General features: G+C 39.3%; 1 protein-coding gene across 2 annotated transcripts in view; it reads left to right on the forward strand.

The window, feature by feature from the left end:
- The first annotated feature begins 1,580 nt into the window (after positions 1–1,580).
- LOC147233360 (interleukin-1 receptor accessory protein-like 1) overlaps positions 1,581–13,616 on the forward strand; it is a 235,907-nt gene continuing 223,871 nt past the window's right edge. For both annotated transcript variants that reach the window (XM_086148079.1, XM_086148080.1), the window contains exon 1: positions 1,581–2,025. The gene's annotated coding sequence lies outside the window, so the exon portion shown is untranslated. The remainder of the gene's footprint in view (positions 2,026–13,616) is intronic.

Below are 13,616 nucleotides of genomic sequence, written 5' to 3' on the forward strand. Positions count from 1 at the left end.
ACTCACAAATACTGTTAATACCGTAGCTATTTGGACGAAAATGCTTTCAGGCTTTTCCATGGACTTGTCATCTTTGTTAAGATTGAGATGGTAACAGATGGCTCGCTGGACAGGAAACACTTTAAATGTAAACTCAGCACAAATCTAGGACCAATTTGGGCATTTCTAAAGCGCATCATAAATAAGCAGTAAAACATCTCTGTGTCACTTTCATCATTTATAATGAAACTCGATTGCCTCCATTACACCACCTGGCTTTGTGGACGCAGTTGGGATGATTTTCAACCTGAAATCGCTTTCTGGTTTGTGCTGTCATTTTGGAATTCATGAAACTGATAACGTTGGTCCTAGATAAGGTTAGACTTTGCAAATGCATTCTTCTTCATCCTGTGTTATTGCTCGATCACAGTAAACTAGACTTAAGTGACCCTTTGGTACCTTTTGTCTCAAGAAAATTATCCATCGAGTTTTCTCCCAAATGAAAAATACTGAAGCGAGTGATGAACGTTGGGGTTTATGTTGATGCTTGTTTTCGGTGTGTGAATTTTGTGGGTGTTGTTTGGGGTGCAAGGAATTCTGCCTTTTTTTTTTTTTTTTTTTTAATCTTTTACCTGGAATTGATCGGGACCAGTTAGTTGTATCAACCAGGTGTTTTCCCTGACTAAAACGCTACAATACTTCACATTGATACACAATGATACTGACAGTGAGGCTTTTGTCTCATAATTAAACATATTCTTTCATGTTTGCATTACAGAATATTATACAACTTAATCATTGCTACAATCAGCATTTTTTTCCAGCAACATATTTGTACTGTGATGTATTTTATACGTGTTTTTAAAGGCGCAATTCAGAACCGTTTCTTTTCTTACCATTGGGCGGCAGTGCGCCGTCCGCAAAAGCCCGACAGTTTGCACTTTACCCTCTACGCACTACTTTGCGTGTATTTATGGAAGCCCCTTAGTGTAATTACACTTTCATCTTTGTCTAAAAAAAAGGGGGCAGACTGTTTAAAGTTCTCACACTCAGGATGCAGGCTTCGGGGGGGGACACAGGTAGGATTGGCTGCTCGGTGACTTGTCAAGTGAGATAAATTCAGACCAGTACAAATAATGGTAAACTCTTCAAAATAAAAGCATCGTGAAAAAGCCCGGTCACCGTGAAGCACTAAAGAGATCGAAAAAGTCATATTTGCCGGGCAATAAATAGATCTCAAAATAAGACACAATTCACATATTAATTTCATGACCAATAATCTCCCATTTTTTTTTGAAACAGTTGATGGTACTTGCACCCGTGGATGATTTGGAAGTATTTTAGTCTGAATTCCCATTAACTCACTTCCTGTTTGGTTGTGCTAATGATACAGCTTGTGTTGACATTGACACGGAGGGACGGTGAGAGAGTCAGAGAAAGAGAGAGTCAGAGAGAGAGAGAGAGAGAGAGAGAGAGAGAGAGAGAGGGAGGGAGGAGGGGGGGGCATCTGGTGTTTCTTTTCCATCACTCGTGTAATTCACATCACTCGTGGAATTCCGCGCTGCTGTGATCCGTCCTGCTCGGAGCGGCGCTCACCTGGCGGGGCTGTGCGGCTGCGAGCTGCCGGACAGCTGATTTAATGGGATAATCAACCTAACAGCCTCCCCTCATTGAATCCTTCGACCCTCCTCCTCTTCCTCCACCTCTTCCTCCTCCTCCTCTCCCCCCCCGATCATTGCCATGACCATCGTCAATTGGCTTTTCCCGGTTGTTTGAGTGAATCGGCTGCAGGTGTATTCCGATCCGAGCCAGTCAAAATCGGGCAGTATGTAATCTTCGGACCAACCCAGCTGTATTACTATTATTGTTTTTTGAAGAGCGCTGGACTAATTCACTCTTTGGGCGTCCCTTTTTCAATTTTTTTTTCTTCTCAATTTAACATCACTACAATCTGTAGAACAAGAGCAGATTCCCACACGCAGTGATGCTGCGGAGGTTACAGAACTGACGGCTGAGTGTGCGCTACCCTCTGGAAACTGTCTGTTGGTAAGTTCGATGACATTTGTTATCGTCTTAAAGTTGCTGACACCACCGATGTCTGTTGCCGTCCGTCGCTTATTATTTTTACGCCTTTCCACGTTGATGGGGTCGTTTTACTCAACCAATCTGCCGTCCAAAAAGCCAAAAAGAAAAAAAAAAAAATCTTCCGAAATGTGCGTATTTTGGAGCCCAGTTTTATATTAATGTAATTCATTGTCTTTTTTTATTTTTTTTTGCCTATATCTGGGACAGAAGCTCCTGTGTTGGAGACGTTCACGTCTGCAGATGTGACTGTGGGAGCTGTTTCCTTCCAATCCACGCAAAGCGACTCATGTTCCGGCAAAAATAAATAAAAAAATAAAATAAAATGATTCTTAAACGGAGCTTGGAGCGCTAATGTGGATACAAACCCCTTATTGTGTAACACTGCGCATTTGCATGTTGCCGTGTGCGTTCGCGTCAATGTGCGCTTGTATATGTGTGTGTGTGTATGTGTGTGTGAGAGAGAGAGTCCACTCGTCCGTGTGTGGATCAGAGAAAGGCGAGGCCTGGTCGAGTTATTTCAAAGTCTTTTCAGTGTTTGCAAGCGTTTGCGTTTAGGTATTAGACCGCTGGGATGGATGCTGGAGCTCTCCGCTCACCACTGGACCAGACGTCCTCTTCAATTTGGGAAGCTTCAGCTGATAGCAGGAGACGATACTTGCAAGCTGCGAGGGGATAAAAAAAAAAGTCCCCTTCCTCTTAGTTCTGGAGATGAATTCAAGAAGGGCCCCGCAGCTTTACAAATCAGAATGTGACCAAGTGAAGATTTGCTTCAGAGAGGCTTCCAATATAATGTCGCTGTGAGATACAGTTGGACAGAGACCCGAAAGCACTGTGATATGTCAGAAAGTCAAAATGTGTTATTGCCAGCCCCCCCCCCCCCCCCCCCATCTTACACGCACACACACACTGCATACAGTGCAATGTTATGTCTCATTTGCTTTCCACTCGCTGTGCAAAACTATACTGCCATTTAAATAGACAGCGTCAGTATGCAAATACATTGCATCCTCCAAATACTATTCAGAGTAGCAGTGCGAACTGCAGTTTGGAGCAGTGTGGAGTGTGAATGCAAATCCCGGGATGTGTGCACGTGGGGGCGGTCAGACTTCTTACAAAGCAAGGTGGAATAGGTCGTAATCCTTGGGTAAATCCAATATCTCATTAGCATTAATCTCATTTTCTGAGCATCTTGCTTTCCACAACTTTAGATTCGACCGGCATCAGACTCTGCCCTGAATCTTCCCACTTTGTTATTCACTCTGGATATTATTTTAATAATGGTTTGGTTCATCCCCTAACGTCAGAGGGTTCTGGGGGCCTCAGCTCTTCCACAGGAGCATCCAGCAGCACATGAATTAATAGGTAATTGGCAATGGCCACTTAACGGAAGCCCTACAGCTACGTATTGAGCTGAGTCGAGTGCTCTCATGCAGAAATTGATTTAGACAGAGATTATGTCATCCAGCACAGGCACTTTTTTTGTGCTGGTCAAGTTGATTCAGGGGTACTGACATCCTTCTTTGGACGCTGATGAATCAAACAGGTTTTGAAGACGTGCTCAGTTCTTTAATGTTCCCTTCTGAATATTTAGCCCAGGATGTTAATGACATCGGTGTGAGACGGTATGCGCTTCCTACAAGATTTTTACTTCTGTCTGAGACATGAAAGCCGACACAGATTATTACAATAGTTTCAATAACGTGATGTATTCTCTATATTTACTTGTCAATTATTTGTATTGTCTAAAGTGGAGAGTAATGCAATTGTTTTAATTGACAAACTCAAATGGCATTCTTCATGATATGTCTACCACATAGCTAAATGGGTATAAAGAATTGTGTTTTAAGAAAATGTGTCTGAATTATTTTCTTGAAAGTGCAAATTAAAAAAAATATATATATATATTTTATTGAATTTTGTTTTTACATCTACAAGACATGTTGTCACATTCAAGATAAGAAATGATTTTAAATGGCCATTATTTCAGCTGTCAACTGGTAAGATAGGAAATGTTTTTTCAGCCCCAAATTATGTTCTCATGGCCGCAACTTCCAAATACTGTAGAAGTCATATGTAGATTGTTTGACAAAATGGAAAGACGAACCATGCAGATACTTGACTTCTAGTATTAACTGTAAGTGATAATTATTGCATCTCAAATATTTTTTTTAAATATTTTTGCAGTCTTTAAGTGAGGAAGTGACTTTTAATGTAATTCACTTTTCACAGATGTCAGAAATACATATTATTCATTTATTTATTTTTTTATTTCTTTACAATCTTTTTTTTGCAATGAAAGCATTATTAAACCTTTGCCAATCTCATGCGAAAATAAGCCAAGAAGAATCACGTCAGGGTTGCACCAAATTGACCTTGACTCCATTCTATAATGCTCTTTCTTTTGTAGACGGGATCGGAAGACATCATAAGTGCCCCATCCCCCGTCTCCTCCCTCCTGCCTTGATTGATACTTTTAATTTTCAAGCACCTGTCACCAATGGCTGTTGGCCTTGGCTTTGCAATCAAGGGGTGGATGGTCAAAGGCTTTCAAATGAAAGAGTTCATTAATGTGGTGGGAAATAAGGTTTGTCTTGCAGTGCAATATTGGCTCTGTGTGAGGAGTGATTGGACCAATTGATGAGGATTTGCGAGGAGGAATTCTGGGGAGGATGTTGAGAGTTGGCATTTCAATCATGATCATTCAATTACATTAATAAGACCCTGGGGAAAATGAAAATACTACAGTGTTTCCCGGCTTGTTTGTTTGTGTGGCAGTGAATGCTGTGATTCTGCCCCCTCCCTCCTGTTCGGCAGTACTCTGTAGACATATTGACTGTAGTGACATCTGAACGTTAGAAGCTCTGGACTACATGCATAACAGACACGCTTTCAGTTAAATCTTTTGAAAATCCAATTCCTGTGAAGATGAGATTCCCCTTTCCCCATGCCGTGTTCCATTTTCCATCGCAATCATTGGCCATCGATCTAACTCAAAGCCATTTATTTTTGTTGGGACCATCATGCTATGAATTGAGAGTATGGTATATCAGATAGATTACAATACGTGTGTGTATGTGGCCTTCCACATACAGAGGGCTGTCATACTACCAACGATGAGTGCCAAAATGAGAACTCGTGTGTTTCATGATTCAGAACAATGTTTTAAAGTTTATATTTATGTACTTTTGAGCTGGATTTCCCAATTTTCTCTGAGCTTGTCCAACCTGAATAGATTTAACATTTGTTGTGCTGACAATCGCTGGATATCAATTGAGATTTCTTTTTTATTGTGATTAATCATATTGACTGTTGATAAGAATAATGATGTTAATCATCAACATTTTGTAACACTTCTATTTGTGTATTCAAAAATACAATAAGAGAGGAACTTTCAAGGTTGGACACAAAAAGCGAGGCAGATGATTTGTGATGATGAAGAATTGGCCTTTTTAATAAAACCATCACTTTTGTGCAGAAAAATTGAGAACGTTACATTTTTTTGTGCTGAAGATTGAATCTATCTTTTACTTTCATTGATATGCATTTATCAGTGGGGCTATCTGACTGTCTGTGCCCTGCAGCCAAGGGCCTGCTTTGCACAAACCGCTGTAAGATTCCTCCGCTTTATACCAATTACATGTCCTTGCTAAGGTGACCTATTTTCGTGGAGTCAACACAGCATAACATACATTATAACAGATCAAATTGCTGTAAAATTGGGAAAAGAAATTACCTTTTTTTTCAAATAACTATATTACAGTAAGAATGAAAACGTAAATCTTTCTTGTCATTAATAAATGTAAAATTTTGAGTGATGCATCAAATGGTAAGAAACAACGCTACAATGGCATTGAAACCCTCACACAGAACCTGTGCTTTATCTCCACAGAGAAATCACAAAGAAACACAAACTCATGTAAATTAATATTTTAACTTTTTTTTGGTTGCAAAATTATTCCGTTTCACATCATCTTCCTCTTCTTCAAGCATTCAAGCCAGCTTAATATGGAAATATGTTTGCTTTCCACCATTGAAGGGAGCAGCCGGCAATAGCAGATGCCATTTTTGCAGTAATCTCTTCTTTGCAGTTTTCACACTGCCTCAAAATGTATTGATAATCCTAGGACGCTATTAGTTTAATTGATAAATTGTATTTCTGTAAAGGAGTAATGTGAGAGACAGCCCTTCTTTAGGGCTGAAAAAATCCCAGCATCTTCTCTGTCCTGACAGAATGACACTTAATGTAACAGTGAATGGATGTGCTTTATTTTAGTTATGACATGCATGCTATTCTTTGTGTGTGTGTGTGTGTGTGTTTGTCCTGTGGGGAGGTGACTCAAGCATTAAATTGTCCTGAGTGAGGCGCAACATAAAATCACTCTGTTTTCACATTTGTAACAGCTGAAAATAAAAGCATTTAGGAGTCGGACACGTCGAGCACGCCTCAGAGCTTAACTGTTGTGCTGGATACTCGTAACACAAATAGAATGGAGAAAGAGGCAATGAAATACTCACAGTAACTCCTGATGAAATGAGCATCTGAGGTGGGATCAATTACCTTAATATACAGTATTTTACTTTGCCAGGGGCAGCTAATGTTTATCTTAACACTTTTCCTCACTTTTTAATCAGGAATGCCGAATGGCAAGCCCAATGCTATAAGCAAGAGGACAGAATGAATGTTTTCATCCTTTCTTTTCAGTCCAGCTGCCATTTGTGCCATGTCTTGAGGTGATCCTTTGAGGCCCATTCAACCCAGAAAGATGGAGTTGATGTGTTTTAGATAGCTTTTAGAGAGATGTGGATATTGGAAGGAAATTGTATGCAGGGGAAGCGAAATGAGCAATTTTTCCTGTCATTTTCAGTCTTCTTCATGGGATCGGTACTTACTGATTCATGGAAGCTTTGTTGTGGCATTCTATATGTTGGTGCAAAGGTACGACATTGCACAAAATGCCACTTGGCAGAAAGAAAACAGAGGCCAAGATAATACCATTGTGAAGGCTGAAGTCTTCTTGGGCTAATGGTGAACCGGAAGAGACAAAAATCCTCTCGTTTTCAAAACACTATCCAAACAACTTTGGTTACATTATAAAATTAATACCGGAGTCTCGATTTGATTAACACAAGCCCATTTAGACTGGCATGATGCCCTGAAGTACAGTAGTGTGTATCTGTGTGTGTGTGTGTTTGTGTGTGTGTGTGCGCACGCAAATATTTGTTTAACAATATTTTCAGTTCATTTTTCCCTACTAAGCCTGGCATGGCTTGTAATTAAAAACCAGTAGATGAATATGTTGGTACCAAGACGCTTTTCATGTTTAGTCTTCCATTTTCCAATTTCTGCCGATGATCTATACCGTTATCAACAAGGACCAGGGTTGGCTGTTATCTGTACATTTATTGTAATCTGTGTCAAGCATGTAATGGCTCAAACAGCTTATATTTGAAATAGCTTAATGCTTTGTATGTTGTACTTGGATTTCTCTTGGAGCATTTTCATTTGAATGATAATATTCACTCACAATTTGCAACAATGTCAGATAAAAGCATGCAGTTCTAAAATTGTCAAACATGTGATGCCTCTCAGTAATGACACATAGTGAAAAAACTGAAGTGAAAATAATATGATTTTTTAATTCAAAAAATGAAAGTGTGTGTGTATGTATATGTATGTATGTATGTGTGTATATATATATATATATATATATATATATATATATATATATATAGTATTAAGTGTTAGAATTTTAAAATTCATGAAGGTCAGTTTCAGAGATAACTGCATGACTGAGGATCTATCGGAAAGCCAGTATGGCTATTTAACTCACTCAAGCACTCTCTCAAGGGAACTAACATATCACTGTTTTTATTATCCTTGTTGCAATGTGTTATTTGAATCAGGAATGCATAATTAGGAATCACATAAATTAAACTAAATAAATTAAATTAGTGTCTTAAAGTATTTTTTTTAATCTACTTTATTACTTTAACTTGTCAGAGGATTTGCATAATTTACTCCGATACAAACAAAACTACAGATGAGAAAATGATTGGCTTCTTGTTGTGTCTTTTGTTAAAAAAGAGAGAGGATGTCCCTTTTGTTAGCTCGGGCATCTGCCATTCACCAAGTTATAGAAAGATCAGTTTCGGCGATGTAATGGCGATAAAAGGTTTATCAGAAATCTGAACATAACAGGCCTTGTCATGGACTTTCACAGCTCTGTGAATACACTGCGTGCACAGTTATTGGCCAAGTATTTTTGAGGATTATTTTTTTTTATTGTACAACTACAGTGCCCTTGGTCAATCCAAAATGTTAACAAACCCTCAAACCTGAACATTTAAGTAGTAAAAGTGAAGTTTTAGCTTTCTTAAGGGAATATATGTACAGCATACTATTCATATGCATAACAACTATTCATATGCATAACAAAGATTGTCTCATCTCACTTGTTTGTTTTCCCCTGCTAAAGGGAGAATAATAAACAAACTCGAAATTTACAAATGAAGATTTCTGAAATAAAAAAAAAATAAAAAAAATAACTCAGTGACCAATATAGATCTTCTTTTCATTAAAAGCCACAAGCCTTCCGTTCACGGAGTCAGTCAGTTTCTTGATCAGGTCAGAATCAACTTTTTATGCGGCCACGAACATAGCTTCCCAGACACTGCTGGGAAGAGAGGCGTACTGTTTACCATTACTGTAAATTTGCTGCTTACAAAGGGCCCAAAAGTTCTCAATAGGGTTTAAGTCAGGTGAAGACGGGGGGCCATGTCATTAGTTTTACATGTTTAAGGCTTTTACGGGCCAGCCACACAGTGGAGTATGTGATGCATGTGATGGAGTGTTTTCTTGCATAAAAATAAAAGTCTTCTTGAAAGAAGCAGACTTTTCCCTGTACCACTGCTTGAAGAAAGTGTCTTCTAAAAATTGGCAATAGGTCTGAGAGTTGATTTTGAGTCAGTTTTCAACCCAAAAAGGTCCAACTATCTCATCTTTAATAGTACCTGCCCATACCAGCACCCCACCTCTACCTTGCTGGCGTCTGAGTCAAAGTGGAGCTCTGTGTCCATTATGGATCCAACCACGGGCCCATTCATCTCGTCGGTCAAGAGTCACTCTCATCACATCAGTCCTCAAAACCTTTGAAGAAATCTGTTTTCAGATATTTCTTGGCCCATTTTTGACGTTTGAACTTATGTGTCTTGTTCAGAGGTGGTCGGGTTTCAGCCTATCTTACCATGACCATGTCTCTTGGAACTGAACACCTTGTCCTTCTAGACACTCCAGGTAGGTTTCAGTTGTAGAATATGGCAGCACTGAAGGATAATGGGTTCCTGGTAGCTTCATGTTTGATTCTTCTCAAATCTTTGGCGATTAATTTGTGTTGTTTCTTCTCAACACACTTCTTGCGACCCTGTTGACTATTTGCAACAAAACAAATTATGGTTCTGTGACCACAACCCAATATCTTAGCTATTGTCAGTTTGTCATCTGACAAATAGACCAACAGCAAATGAATTCAATTAATATTAGAGTTTCAGAGGTTAGTGGCATGTCTTGTTTTGTTTCACCCCAGCCAAGCACAGTTCTGCCCCCCTCCCACCCGCTGGACCAGACCCGTAGGAACTGGTTCTCAACAGGATTCTTGATTTATGGGCCACTTTGCTAGAAGGGCCTGGGGACGGAACACTCCTTGTCCTCCAATATTGGATCTCAGCTGCCTAGTGCCGAGATGCAGGTCCAGGTCATCTGATATTGCGCAAAAGCTCATTTGCATCGTGCTGTAAAGCTCCCAGCTGTATCACCACCTTCGCTCCTCAGACTATCGGTGCAACCTGAGACAATTTGTTTGGACATGGAAGGACAGGAGAACATTTTTCTTTTTTTTTTTCACGTGGCAAAATTGAGCTATTGGGACAAATGGCTTGAAAGATGACACACTCGTGCACATGTTGAGCAAAGCTTTCAATCAGGTTTTAACATTGGTAGGCTGTCATCTCAACTCACAGAAAAGAGACTTTGTGACACAGGATGGTTAAAGGCTTTGTTCATCAGCTGTCTTGTGCATTTCTTCAGGTTTTTATATGTTTTAACTTTAAAGACTAAAGGTAACTGTTAAGCTGCCACAATGATTGAGGTTGCTATTGGGTGCTTGTTTACAAATCCAACAATTCTGTTATTCCTCATGCAAATGGCCCATAGTTATATTCATTTGACAAGACATTTGACAAGTGAATTCGGTTGCAATTATTTTGATGGGGATTGTTTGTCATTTTTGTTGCCTTCATCCTCGTATTTATAGTTGATGTAAATCTGTGCTGTGTTGTTTTAAAAAACATGCATATAAATAAAGGAAAGGGAGAGGTGTTCTGTTGCAAAAAGCTGGCATCCTACCTGCATCCATGAAATCCCCAAATAAACACACAAAGTTTATCTTCTACTCTTATTCACTCAAGGTATGTAATATTTTCTTGATGCCAAAGCTCCTTGTAGAACTCATACATTGTTTTCCAGTAAATGGCATTAGCATAGTGTAGTGTTCATGGAACAGTGAAGTGTTCTCAGTGTCATGGGCTTGAATTTAGGCATTCAGTGAAAATTCCATGTTCGATGTTGTGTTTCTGAGAGAGAGAGTAAGTGAAGTCTTTCATCCTACGAATATAATATCTCACCGCAACTGTTGAAAGCCTCAACCTCGGATTGGTGATTTTTCTTTGTATCAAGCAGTGGGGACGAGTAAGGGAAGGAGACACTACTACCCACTGTTAAACCGATGTTGGGCTCCAAAAGATCCTGCAGCTGTTACATGTCATTGAGGTGCATTGCTGTCTCTGTGGTAAATTCTGTTGTAAATTTCAAAGTTCTGACCACGCTCGAGATATCAATTACAGAAGAACGAATAACATTACAGCAGCTGGGTTAAGAGAAAAATTTGAATTAATTTAAAAAGTAAATATTGATCCTTTCCCCAAATTCTGACGTGTAACGTCTGTCCCGGTGCATACCCATCTGAGCTGCGTGTTAAATGAATCAGGAAATAATTTCGTTCAACATGGTTGTAAGAGTTGTCTCCTCTGAGGCTGACAGCTCCCTCTCAATGTTAAATGATCTATGGTATTGCTGTAGAGCACAACCATCAGTATTCATTTGGGTACTTCTGAATCATCATTGCCATTTTGCCATAAATCCAATTACTTTTGTTTGTTTTTCAGCTGGACTCCAGTTGAAAAAAAAAATCATCTATGGTTGTGAAAATCAACATCCTTAAACGCTCAAATTTGACTGTAGCCAAATTGGTTTGGTTCTTTATCATGATGTTTCAAGAGACCGTTATAAAGGCTGTCAACTTGTCAACTCCGTAAATGTGAGATGCTGATCATTGTGTCAAATCTGTTTATTTTGAATTAGAGTGTGCAGTGTTACCCAGTAACTTCCTCCTATGTGTGTCAGTGCTCTGCTGCTTGGCACCATCTCATGATACAACCTCTCATGGTTACTTTCTCCCTTTCCTCCTCTCTTTTTTTTTTTTCTTTAGCGTTCATTCATCCTCTTGTCCCCTTTCTCCTCATCCTCTCAGTCATTCTAGCTCTCTCTCCCTCGGTTCTCTAAGCCCTGCCCTGGAATAAAGAGAGAGCCCCGTTCATTTAATGTCATCCTTATTTCCCTGACAGCCAAGCAGGATAAAGAATCTAGTTAGCAGGCAGCTCAGGGAATGGGACTTAGAATTGGACATGACTGCAAAGAGTGCGTTTGTGTTTGTGTGTGCGTGTGAGAGAGAGAGAGAGAATCTGTTCACATATTTTGTGTGTGTCGTCAGAATTTATTTAAACTTTCTGTGAGTTACGAACAGCTGTCAGTTCCATAGCCACAATGCATAAGCTCAGCATTATATGCTGCACTCATTGCATTTTTTTTAAATTTACCTCACAAGCATTAGATCCAATGGGGAGCCATAACCTATCTTTATTTTATACATATCTTTTTAATAAAACAACATTTTTTTTTGCATGTCAGAGACCTTATTGGCTATATTGACAATATGGCCCCCTTGAATTGTATATTCAGTTGGATACAAGTTTGTCTGATAGTTCAAAATATAATCAAACAGTAGTATCTGCTGTTATTATAAATTAATTCTTAAATGGTAGGGGACAATTACAATGCTGTCAAGGTAAATTGGCAACATGGCTGTTGCTGTATGTTGATGACACGGTGATAATATCCTCAATATTGTCTTTGTGGAATATATAGGTTTAACGCATTTTATATGTATTATATTGTATATGTTTTTTCATGACTTGCAGTAGCCCTAAGCTCCTTTCCCAGGCTATGGTCAAGGGTTGAAAACCCCCTTTTTTTCTCGATATGACAGTAGGAGAAACGCCTTCATTGATTTGACTAATGGGCATAACACAGGCAGTAGGGGGCCCACCCTATTCCTTGACAGACTGGTTGTGAAATCCCCGCACTTCATTTACATGGGACACTCCTTGAGTGCGAGTTGTGGGCTGAAGGACTGGTCAATTTAAATGTAAGCTGGAAATGGATTTAAAACCGAATGCTGCCGGATCTCTATGGCTATTTTTTCCCCTTTTTTGCACAACATAGGCATTTTATTGTTATAGAAGGTGGCTGAGCTACATCAATAAGGTGGCATTGAATTACATAATCACATTACGAAGAAGCTTTATATGCGTTGGCTTCTGTGATCTTACAAAACATTCTTCTCTGCATTTTCTCTTTAGTTTGTTCATTGCATTTGGAATTCTTTTGTGAAATATTTTCCTCTCAACTGTTGCTAGGGAGACAATAGACTTGCTATGCCATACACCTAATGTCCAAAAAAAACCATGAACTTGAAAACCATTGCACTGCTACCCATGTCTAGAGATTGTTGTTGCATTTGAGGATTGGGCTCTACTTTTTCTATTTTCGCTGTGATGTCAAGAACATGGGGGCTTTTTGTTGCTGGGTTATTAGATGATCTACAATGGAACAGTTCAGAGCACAGACTGGTGTTGGTGTGTGTTTGCATCAGGCAAGGGTGCAAGAGCTGTAAGTGTTCCTGATAAATAGAAATGTTAATAATAACCCAACCAGGCTGAACATCAATGTACCGGCTGCAGGTAGGAGTCTGGAACAGAGGGGAACGTGAGGGAGACAAGGTAACTTAGATTTATGGTTTAGTTATTTTTACAAAGCCATGTGACCCATTTATGGCTCATTATTTTACTTCCAACTTCCTAGAAAATCAGAGGCAATGCTAGGATTTCAAAAATTGATCTCCATTGCTTCATCATATGATAATAAAATACTCGTTACGTTCAGGTTTTATTAAGCCCTGTCCACCCTTCCGACTCTCCTGACTGACAGTAGAAGTCATCCTCAAGTTGTAAATAATTTCACAATTCAGACACCACGGGCTGTTTTGCTGAGCCAGTGTTTGTGTTCCAGATTGCCGAGCTGGAAGAACACGACAAAGTCTTTACCAGCAGAACCAGATTATTCTCCCAAAGTAGTATAAGAACAAAAATTTGTAAATGTG

Source organism: Fistularia commersonii, chromosome 6 (genome assembly GCF_037954325.1).
Source record: "Fistularia commersonii isolate RoL2024-O1a breed Wild chromosome 6, RoL_Fcom_v1.0, whole genome shotgun sequence".
Taxonomy (NCBI): domain Eukaryota; kingdom Metazoa; phylum Chordata; class Actinopteri; order Syngnathiformes; family Fistulariidae; genus Fistularia; species Fistularia commersonii.